The 12,639-nt window shown below is 37.5% G+C and overlaps 1 pseudogene; it reads left to right on the forward strand.

The window, feature by feature from the left end:
• The first annotated feature begins 238 nt into the window (after positions 1-238).
• LOC127669337 (vomeronasal type-2 receptor 116-like) lies at positions 239-11,510 on the forward strand (annotated as a pseudogene).
• Positions 11,511-12,639: the final 1,129 nt, after the last annotated feature.

Genomic DNA, 12,639 nt, shown 5'->3' on the forward strand with positions numbered 1-12,639 from the left:
GAGATAAATATCAATGTATAAATTAAGGAATTAAGTAATCGGGTCATAAATGTACTGGACAAACAGGCAAAACTGTGTTCTAGAAAATTCAGACTTGTCAGAAATAGATGAGAATCTAAAAGGAATAATACATGATTCTTAAAGGATAATTGTACTATCCTTGATCAGAGTTTGGAAAGGAGAGCAACATTATTTGTATATAACTCCAAACATTCTAATAATCATATTCCTTATGTGGATGTTTCATTCTCTCTTCTACATACTTTAGGTTTTCTTTGGACCATTTAGTCCTAACCTAAGTGACCATGACCAGTTTCCTTATGTCCATGAGTTAGCCACAAAGGACACATATTTGTCCCATGGAATGGTCTCCTTGATGCTTCATTTTAGATGGACTTAGATAGGACTGGTCATCTCAGATGATGACCAGGACATTCAGTTTCTCTCAGATTTAAGAGAAAAATTGCAAAGGTATGAGATTTGTTTAGCTTTTGTGAATGTGATCCCAGAAACCTTGCAGACATACACGACAAATTCTATGATATATGATAAACAAATTATGTCATCTTCAGCAAATGTTATCATTTATCGTGAGATGAACTCCACTTTAGAAGTCAGCTTTAGAGGATGGGAATATTTAGGTGCTCAGAGAATCTGGATCACTACTTCACAATGGGATATTATCACTTGTAAAACAGAATTCAGCCTTGATTTTTTCCATGGGACTGTTACTTTTGCACATCATATAGGTGAGATTGTTGAATTCAGTAATTTTATGCAAACTCTGAACACTGATAAAATACCCAGTAAACATTTCTCAGTCTTTACAGGGGTGGAATTATTTTAATTGTTCAATCTCTAAGAACAGCAGTAAAATGGGTCATTTTGCATTCAATAACACATTGGAATGGAGAGCAGTGCACACATATGGCATGGCCCTGAGTGAAGAATGTTACAATTTGTATAATGCTGTGTATGCTGTGGCCCACACCTACCATGAACGCATTCTTCAACAAGTAGAGTCTCAGAAAATAGCAGAACTCAATGCAGAGTTCACTGACTGTCAACAGGTAAAGTTTTTTTTTTTTTTTTTTTTTATATTTCATTGTGGTTAGATTTACCATTTTGACCTTTTAAATGGACCAAGGGAAACAACTGCACATTTGTTAGATTATTCTCTCAATGAAATTTTCTACACTGCAATGCTCCCTAATTAATCTTTCACATGGATGAATATGATGCACAAAGTAAAATTTAATAGGAGAGCCTTCAGGACCCAGGAACCAAGGAACGGCTCAGGACAGGATCATTTGGTATTCTTCCTGCACCTTGTAGATAGCTGACTATGTGCTAATTATCTCCATAACAAAATTTCTCCTGGAGAGAAATGGTTTCTCAGGAGTAATGACACACAGGCTTGGAGGAGAGACAAGCCTCAGTCAGAGACAGATCAGCTAACACCAGTGATAACAAAATAGCAAGATATGGGGACAAGATTATAAGCAACATATCCCAAGGCAAATTGGTATCATCAACATGCAATTCTCCCACCACAGCAAACCCTGGAAACCACAACACACAAGAAAAACAAGACTCTGATTTGAAAGCATATCTTATGATGAAGATAGAGGACTTTAAATAGGGAATAAATAACTCCCTTAAAGAAATACAGAACACAGGAAAACAGCCAGAATCTCATAAAAAGGAAGCACAAAACTCACATAAAGATTTTCAGAAAAAGACAACTAAAAGGGGGAAGGAATTTCACATCATCCATGATCTAAAATAGAGATATATACAATAAAGAAGTCATGAATGGAGACAGCCCTGGTGTTAGGAAATCTAGAAAAGAGATCAGGAGTCATAAATGTAAACATCACCATCAGAATCCATGAAACAAAAGGTATCTCAGGTATAGAAGATGCCATACAAAACATTGACACAAACTTAAAAAATTCAAAATGCAAAAATATTCTTAACTAAAAGCATCCATGAAATCAAGGATACAATGAGAAGACCAACTCTAAGGTAATAGGTTTAGAAGAGAGCCACAATTCCCAACCTAAAGGGACAGTAAATATCTTCAACAAAATTACAGAAGAAAACTACCATAACCTAAAGTAAGAAAAACCCATGAACATACAAGAAGCGTACAGAAATTTAAATAGACTAGACAAGAAAAGAAAATCCTCCTGTCATATAATAATCAAAGCACCAAATGCAGAATTCAAAGAAAAAATATTTAAACAGTAAGGGAAAAATGTTCAACTAACATAAATGCAGGTCTATCATAATTATACCAGACTTCACATCAGAAACTATGAAAGCCAGAAGATCTTGGACAGGTGTCATTCAGACCCTAAGAGAACAAAATTGCCAACCCAGGCTGCTATACACAGCAAAACTCTCAGTTACCATAAATGGAGAAAACAAGATATTCCATGAGAAAAACAAATGTTCACAATATTTTTGCACAAATACAACCCTAAAAAGTATAATAAATTGAAAATGCCAATGCATGGAGGGAAATCACACCTTAGAAAAAGCAATAAATTAATCTTTAAAAAAACCCAAAAGAAGATAATTATACAAGCAAGAAAATATCAGAAAGCAACAAATACTATTCCTTAATATCTCTTAACATCAATGCAAATAAAAAGACAGACTAATAGAATGGATATGCAAACAGGACCCAGCATTTTGCTCCATACAGGAAATACACCTCAGTGGCAAATACAGGCAGGGCCTCAGAGTAAAAGGTTGGACAATAATTTCCAAGCAAATGGTCCCAAGAAAAAAGCTGGAGTAGATTCTAATAATGAATAAAATCAACTTTCAGCACAAGGTTATCAAAAAAAGATTAGGGAAGGACACTACACAGTCATCAAAGGAACAATCTACCAAGAAGAACTCTCAGTTCTGAACATCTATGCTTCAAATGCAAGGGATCCCACATTCACAAAAGAAACTTTATTAAACCCCAAAGCATACATTGCACCCCACATACTAATAGTGGGAGACTTCAACATCCCACTCTTAGAAATAGACTGATCATGGTAAAAGAAACTAAATAGAGACACAGTGAAACTAATAGAACTTCTGAAACAAATGTATCTGTCAGATATTTGTAGAATATTTCATCCTAAAGCAAAAGAATATATTTTAATCTCAGCACGTCATGGTGCCTTCTCTAAATTTGACCACAGAACCAGTCACAAAACAGGCCTCAGCAGATACAAGGTGTTTGAAGATAATCCCATGCATCTAATCACATCACCAAAGATTTAAACAGGGTTTGAAAACACAACAAAAAGAAAGAAACAAACCAAAAAAAAAAAAAAAAAAAAAAAAAAAAAAAAAAAAAAAAAAAAAAACAAGAAATCCCACATAAACCTGGAAACTGAACAACACCCTACTAAGTGATAACTTTGTCAAGGCAGTAATAAAGAAATTAAAGACTTTTTAGAATTTAATGAACATGGAGGCACAACATACACAAACCTTTGGTACACAATGAAAGCAGTGCTAAGAAGACTCATAACTCTGAGTATTTGTAATTCCCACAAAAACATGGAGATTAGAGGACAGTAATTCACTAATGTCTTTTCATTCACACTGAGCAGTAGGGCCCAGCCATAGAGGAGGTGTATGCCTGTCTGGAAATCACAGTGCAGCAGATACAGGATTAGGTCTTCAAAACAAGTCTTATTTATATATGATAAGCCAAGTCTCAGCTACAGAAGACACTGCTTTAAACAGAAAAAAAATCAAGTACAAAAGCCTCTGAGTAAAAGGAATGAAAGTCTTAATGATGTGGATACTATGGAGAATAGAAACAAATAAGTGATTAGAGAAGTTACACATAGAGAAAATGAAATTCAAAAAGTAATAGGAACCAATGAATTTTTTAAAAATATAAATATGTTTTAAAAAGGTAGATAGATATACTAAATTTGTAATAGAATAGGAATTTGATGGTAGATGGAATGACCAAAAGAAGATAGTTTTTTACTTTGTCCCTATGAGAAATGTAACTGCACAATCACAGCACAGCCAGTGGTCTGTGTCTCAAATATCTGTGTTGACTTGGCTACATCAGTGAGCATTCCACATATCTCTACAGGAAAATCCCCTAATTAGAAATTCATTATACACTGGCTCGAGCTAATCTACCCAAATTTTACAGCCCCACAATCTGTTCTGTTTTCCTTCACATACATGAATTAATACAAACTGGGAAATTACAAAATCACACAGTCTGCTTGTATCAGGTCTTTCTTCATAATTTTGTCCCCTGCAACTGACTCCCTTAGATATCGATCTGGGATATAACTATTATCTATCATGTTTCACTCTGTATCGTCCACACTAACCTGTTCCTCATGTTCTAGACTGAAGGCAGAAGCCATGTTTTACAGGCAAATCCATTTCCTGTTGCTGCAATGAACAGTTCACTACATGATTCCAATGGGGAATTGTCAAATTCTGTTGTGTCTCAGCCTTTTAACCAAAGAATGTAGGATGCTTAATTAAGAGGAAAGCAAAGGTCATTTCCCTGGCGAGCAACAGACTGGCAGCAAGCTGACCTTAGTCAACACAGATTTCCTTGGAAACATTTTTCTCAAATGCTGAAGACACAGCTGTCTTAGAATTAATATACCTTCCCAGGGAGAAATCACTGTACACACAATTAAAGATAACTCTAAAAGGGAAAGAAGACCACAATTCTAGCTTGTCACACCACCTCCTGTTGAATCTGTGTGACAAGTTCCACAGATGGAGGCATTGGACCTCAACGAGGGGAGGCCACCTAAAACCATTTGTGAATCCCTTCACCAGAGGAAAAAATATTGAGCTGTAGTTCTCTTGGCAACTTATCTGTCTTATGTTTCCTCTTCCTTTTCTCATTTACAAGATGTTCCTGATAGCCTGGGCTAAGATCTTGAGCAGGTATAATGGGCACAAAACCATCTCCCAAGATGGACTCATTAACCATGTTACCATCCCGGGTAAACCAGTGCTTCACAGTATAAATCATTTATGATAGTATTGATAAATAAAAACTTCACAACAATAACACTTTGTATGGCTGCATGTATGTTATCAGAAGTAGGTTTTGGTATATTGTTTAAGAAAGCTCAAAATAGAAGAGAATTAAAGTAGTTTAAATTTGTATTTTGAAGAGTATTAGAGCAGAAAATAGAAGTTAAATAGTAACTGATCATAAAAATTTATTAGTGAATTTTTGGAAATGTGCCAATGTACCTGGGTGATTTTTGTGTTTTGAAGGTCATAACAATATTATTTCTACCTGGGCGCCTCGTTGAATATGTCTTTTTGAATTTGTAATATTTTGATGATTTTGTATTTTGCTGTGCCGAATGATGATTGCAATGTCCGTCCTGTTGTTTTACTTCACTGAACAGAGCTTACACAAGTTGGAAACCCCGTTTCTTTATGTATAAAAACCCTTGCTTGAGAGCTGCGAAATACACTCAGATTCAAAATGCCCCTGTCCATCATCTGGTGTCCACTGGCCCCACCCACTGACATCATCCTGAACCTTGGCCCCGCCCCGTCTCTATCCATCTCAACCCCAGGCCACAGAATCCCTACCAACCTGGATTCAGAACTCACATTCCAAGGAGCCGCATACACCACTGAGGAGGTCTGTGGCAGGGCACTGTGATAGGACAGAGGAGCACTGTAATAGGACAGTGGGGCATTGTGACAGGACAGAGATGCACTGTGATGGGACAGTGGGGCAATGTGATGGGACAGTGGTTCATTGTGATGCAACAGTGGGGCACTGTGATGGGAGAGTGGGGCACTGTGATGGGACAGTGGGGCACTGTGATGGGACAGTGGGTCATTGTGATGGGATAGTGGGGCCTTGTGATATGACAATGTGTCATTATGATGGGACAGTGGGGCATTTTTATTGATATATTTTTATTTACATTTCAAATGATTTCCCCTTTTCTGAGTCCCCACTCCCCACAAGTCCCATAAGCCCTCTTCCCTCCCCCCCCCCGCATTCCTCCATCTACCCCTTCCCGCTTCCCTGTTCTGGAATTCCCCTATACTCTTGCACTGAGTCTTTCCAGAACCAGGGACCACTCCTCCATTCTTTTTGGACATCACTTAATATGTGGATTAAGTCTTGGGTAATCAAAGTTTCTAGGCTAATAACCACTTATCAGTGAGTGCATACCATGATTGATCTTTTGAGACTGGGTTACCTCACTTAGCATGATGTTCTCCAGCTCCATCTATTTGTCTAAGAATTTCATGAATTCATTGTTTCTAATGGCTGAATATTACTCCATTGTGTAAATATACCACATTTTTTTGTATTCATTCCTCCGTTGAAGGACACCTGGGTTCTTTCCAGCTTCTGGCTACTACAAATAGGGCTGCTATGAACATAGTGGAGCATGTGTCCTTATTGCATGCTGAAGAATCCTCTGGATATATGCCCAGGAGTGGTATAACAGGGTCCTCCGGAAGTGTCATGCCCAGTTTTCTGAGGAACCAACAGACAGATTTCCAAAGTGGTTGTATCATCTTACAGCCCCACCAGCAGTGGAGGAGTGTTCCTCTTTCTCCATATCCTCGCCAACACTTGCTGTCTCCTGAGTTTTTGGCTTTAGCCATTCTGACTGGTGTGAGGTGAAATCTGATGGTTGGTTTGATTTGCATTTCCCTAATGATTAATGATGTTGAACATTTCTTAAGGTGTTTCTCAGCCCTCCGAAGTTCTTCATGTGAAAATCCTTTGTTTAGTTCCGTACCCCACTTTTTAATGGGGTTATTTGGTTCTATGGATTCTACCTTCTTGAGTTCTTTGTATATATAAGATATTAGCCCTCTGTCAGATTTAGGGTTGGTGAAGATCCTTTCCAATCTGTTGTTTGAAGTTTTGTCTTTTTGACAGTGTCCTTTGCCTTACAGAAACTTTGTAGTTTTCTGAGGTCCCATTTGTCAATTCTTGATCTTAGAGCGTAAGCTATTGGTGTTCTATTCAACAACTTTTCCCCTGTGCCCATGTCCTCAAGGGTCTTCCCCAGTTTCTTTTCTATTAGTTTCAGTGTGTCAGGTTTTATGTGGAAGTCCTTGATCCATTTGGAGTTGAGCTTAGTACAAGGAGATAAGAATGGATCGATTCACATTCTTCTTCATGCTGACCTCCAATTGAACCAGCACCATTTGTTGAAAATACTATCTTTTTTCCACTGGATGCTTTTAGCTCCTTTGTCGAAGATCAAGTGACCATAGGTGTGTTGGTTCATTTCTGGGTCTTCAATCCTATTCCATTGATCCGCTTGCCAGACATTGTACCAATATGATGCAGTTTTTATCACTATTGCTGTGTAGTAAAGTTTAAACTCTGGGATACTGAATCCCCCTGAAGTTCTTTTACTGTTGAGAATAGTTTTAGCTTTCCTGGGTTTTTTGTTATTCCAGATGAAATTGAGAATTGCTCTTTCCAGTTCTATGAATAACTAGGTTGGATAGCATCGAATCTGTAGATTGCCTTTGGCTAGATGGCCATTTTAACTATATTAATCCTGCCAATGCACGAGCATGGAAGATTTTTACATTTTCTGAGATCTTCTTCAATTTCCTTCTTTAGAGATCAGAAGTTCTTGTCATATAGGTCTTTCACTTGTTTGGTTAGAGTCACCCCAAGATACTTTATGCTGTTTGTCTCTATTCTGAAGGGAGTCATTTCCCTAATTTCTTTCTCAGTCTTCTTGTCCTTTGAGTATATAAAGGCTACTTATTTGCTTGCGTTGATTTTGTAGTCAGCCACTTTGCTGAAGTTGTTTATCAGCTGTAGGAGTTCTCTAGTAAAAATTTTAGGGTCACTTAAGTATACTATCGTATCATCTGCAAATAGTGATCGTTTGACTTCTTCATTTCCATTTTGTATCCCTTTGACCTACTTATGTTGTCTAATTGCTCTAGCTAGGACTTCAAGAACTATATTGAAAAGATATGGAGAGAGGGGGCAGCCTTATCTAGTCCCTGATTTTAGTAGGATTGCTTCATCTTTCTCTCCATTTAGTTTGATGTTGGCTACCGGTTTGCTGTATATTGCTTTTACTATGTTTAGATATGGGCCTTGAATTCCTGTTCTTTCCAAGACTTTTAGCATGAAAGGATGCTGAATTTTGTCAAATGATTTTTCAGCATCTAATGAAATGATCATGTGGTTTATTTCTTTGAGTTTATTTATGTAGTGGATAGCATTTATGGATTTCCTTATATTGACCCATCCTGCCTTCCCTGGCATGAAGCCTACTTGATCATGGTGGATGATCGTTTTGATGTGTTCTTGGATTCGGCGGGCAAAAATTTTATTTAGTATTTTTGCATCGATATTCATAAGGGAAATTGGCCTGAAATTCTTTTTCTTAGTTGGATCTTTGTGTGGTTTTGGTATCAGCGTTATAGTGGCTTTGAAGAAGGAGTTGGGTAGTGTTCCTTCTGTTTCTATTTGTTGGAAAATTTTGAAGAGTGTTGGTGTTAAGTCTTCTTTGAAGGTCTGATAGAATTCTGCACTGAAACCATCTGGTGCTGTGCCTTTTTTGGTAGGAAGGCTATCTATGACCCCTTCTATTTCTTTAGGGGTTATGGGTCTGTTTAGATGGTCTATTTGATCCTGGTTTAATTTTGGTAATTGGTATCTGTCTAAGAAAATGTCCATTTCCTCCAGATTCTCCAGTTGTGTTTAGTACAGGTTTTTGTAGTAGGATCTGAAGATTTTTTGAATTTCCTTGGTTTCTGTTGTAATATCTCTGTTTTCATTTCAAATTTTGTTAATTTGGATACTTTCTCTGTGCCCTTTGATTAGTATGGCTAAGGGTTTATCTATCTTGTTGATTTTTTTCAAAGAACCAGCTTTTGGTTTTGTTGATTCTTTATATGGTTCTCTTGGTTTCTACTTGATTGATTTCAGCCCTGAGTTTGATGATTTCCTGTCTTGGGTGACAGGTGAATCAGCTGTGAATTAGCTTCTTTTTGTTCCAGTGCTTTCAGTTTTTCCATTAATCTTCTAGTGTATGTTCTGTCGAATTTCTTTTTGGAGGCACTCAAAGCTATGAGTTTTCCTCTTAGCACTGCTTTCATTGTGTCCCATAGATTTGTGTATGTTGTGCCTTCATTTTCATTAAATTCTAAGAAATCTTTGATCTCTTTCTTTATTTCTTTCTTGACCAAGGTATCACTGAGTAGAGTATTGTTCAGTTTCCATGTTTATGTGGACTTTCTGTTGTTTTTATTGTTATTAAAGACCACTTTACTCCTTAGTGATCTGTTAGGAGGCATGGGATTATTTCAGTCTTCTTAAATTTGTTGAGGTCTGTCTTGTGACCAACTCAACTATATGATCTATTTTGGAGAAGGTACCATGAGGTGCTGAGAAAAAGGTATATTCTTTTGCTTTGGGATGAAAAGTTATATATATATATATATATATATATATATATATATATATATATATATATATATATATATATACATACATATATATATTAACTCCAATTGGTCCAAAGATTCAATTAGTTTCACTGTCTCTCTGTTTAGTTTCTGTTTTCCTGATCAGTCTATTGGTGAGAGTGGAGTATTGAAGTCATCCACAATTATTGTGTTAGGTGCAATGTGTGCTTTGAGCTTTAGTAAAGTTTCTTTTATGAATGAAGGTGCTCTTGTATTTGTTGCATAGATGTTCAGGATTGAGATTTCTTCTTGTTGGATTTTTCCTTTGACCAGCACGAAGTGACCTTCCATGTCTCTTTTGATGACATTAGGTTGAAAGTCAATTTTATCTGATATTAGAATGGCAACTCCAGCTTGTTTTCTGGGCCGTTTGCTTGTAGAATTGTCTTCCAGCCTTTTACTCTAAGGTAGTTTTTGTCTTTGTCACTGAGATGTGTTTCCTTTATGCAGTAAAATGTAGGGTCCTGTTTATGTAACCAGTCTGTTAGTCTATGTCTTTTTATTGGGGAATTGAGTCCATTGATGTTAAGAGATATTAAGGAGTAGTGGTTATTGCTTCCTATCATTTTTTATTTTAATTTTATGTGTGTGTGGATATCTTCTTTGGGTTTGATGCAAGAAGCTCAATATCCTGCTTTTTCCAGGGTATAGTTTCCCTCGTTTTCTCCCTATTATTCTTTGTAGGGCTGGGTTTGTGGAAAGATATTGTGTAAATTTGGTTTTGTCATGGAGTATCTTGTTTTCTCCATCTATAGTAATTGAGAGTTTCGCTGGGTATAGTAGTCTCGGCTGGCATTGGTGTTCTCTTAGAGTCTGCATGAGCTCTGCCCAGGATCTTCTAGCTTTCATGGTCTCTGGAGAGAATTCTGATGTAATTCTGATAGGTCTTCCCTTATATGTTCAGTGTGGCATTTTGATGGAACAGTGGGGCACTGTGATGGGACAGTGGGACACTGTGATGAGACAGTGAGGCACTGTGATGGGACAGTGGGACTTTGTGATGGGACAGTGGGTCACTGTGATGAGACATTGGGGCCATGTGATATGACAATTTTGAAGGAACAGTGGGGCATTGTGATAGGACAGTGGGGCATTGTGTTGGGACAGTGGGGCACTGTGATAGGACGAAATACCAGTATGCCAACACAGAATACAACAAATGCATTCACAAACGTGTGAGGTTTCCAAGCTATGAAGACCCATTGGGAATGGCTCTTGCCTTAATAGCCTTCTATTTCTCTGCTTTCACAGCTGTGATACTCTGTGTCTTTGTGAAGCACCATGAGACTCCTATTGTGAAGGTCAATAACAGAATCCTCAGCTCCATATTACCCATGTCACTCATGTTCTGTTTTCTGTGCTCCTTTTCCTTCATTGGCTATCCTAACAGAGCGACCTGTATCTTGCAGCAAATCACATTTGAAATTGTATTCACAGTGGCTGTTTCCACAGTTCTGGCTAAAACAATCACTGTGGTTCTGGCTTTCCAAGTCACAGACCCAGGAAGAAAGTTGAGAAAATTCCTGTTATCTGGGACACCCAACTCCATTATTCCCATATGTTCTCCATTCCAATATATACTGTGTGCAATATGGCTAGCAGTTGCTCCTCCTTTTGTTGATATTGATGAACATTCTGATCATGGCCACATCACCATTGTTTGCAACAAGGGCTCGGTTACTGCATTCTACTGTATCCTGGGATACTTGGCCTGCCTGGCACTTGGAAGATTCACTGTGGTTTTCTTGGCAAAGAATCTGCCTGACACATTCAATGAAGCCAAGTACTTGACCTTTAGCATGCTAGTGTTCTGCAGTGTCTGGGTCACTTTCCTCCCTGACTAACATAGCACCAAGGGAAAGGTCATGGTTGCTGTGGAGATCTTCTCCGTCTTACAATCCAGTGCAGGGATGCTTGAATGCATCTTTGTACACAAGGTCTACATCATTTTAATAAGACCAGACAGAAATTATATCCAAAAGATCAGGGAGAAAACATATTTCTAAAGAAATATTTAAGGAATTCTCTCAATCGTGAACATACACACAAACACACACACACACACACACACACACACACATATATATATATATGTATATATATATATATACATATATATATATATCAATTATTGGATTACAGTGCATATATATAGTTTTGAAATCACTTTCACTAACTCCTCTAGTGATGACTAGAAGTATTATATCTGCTGAACTTGTGAACTTTCTCCATAAAATCTTAACTTATTCACTTGTTTTGTTTACTGTGGAAGGAAAAAAATTCTCAAATCCTTATTAAAAATGCATTAATCATTTTGCTTTTGTGGACATTTCTCCCCTGGTAACGTATAATAAAATTGGATAAGACAGTTGAATCTATGATCTGGTACAGAAAGTGAGTTCCAGGACAGACATGTATACAAATAGAAACCATTTATCATGTGAAACAATTAACTAAACAATTTTTAAAGATGAAATCTGATCATACTTTCTTATTTTCTGTAGGAGCACATTTATATCAGAGTACTGCCTATTTTACACCTATTCTTTAATATATTGTCGAGTAGTCTGAGGTAGAAATGTTCTTTTTCAGCTCTCAAATACAAAAATACTATATCCAACTATGGGTAGAATCTGTGGAAGACAGTGGTTGAATTATGGTATAGTTTTAATAATCTGAGGAGGAGGGTGACCCATAGGAAGACCAACAGTCTCAACTACCCCGGGCAACCAAGATCTCTCAGACACTATGCCACTCACTGATATGAGGCCCACAGCACATATATGGCATAGGACGGCCTGGTTTGGCCTCAGTGGGAAAAGACACATCTAAGCCACTGAGAAACGTGAGGCCCCAGGGATTTGGAAGGTCCTGTAATTGGGAGGTGTGGATATCCTCCAGGAGATGGGGGGGAGAGATATGGGAAGAAGAAGAGTCAGGGGGAAGTTGGTGAGGGGCATAACAACGTAAGTGTAAAAAAAAAGATTAACAAATTTAAACAAACAGAATAAAATAAAGGAGGTTATATATATGTGAAATACTATTATAAGTTAGTTATGGAAGGAAGTGATAAAACTACTGATACAGGCATGTAGCTAATTTGTCTCAGACTCTGCCCTTGGTATGGAGTTCTGA

The sequence above is a fragment of the Apodemus sylvaticus genome, chromosome 19, assembly GCF_947179515.1.
Source record: "Apodemus sylvaticus chromosome 19, mApoSyl1.1, whole genome shotgun sequence".
NCBI classification, from domain to species: domain Eukaryota; kingdom Metazoa; phylum Chordata; class Mammalia; order Rodentia; family Muridae; genus Apodemus; species Apodemus sylvaticus.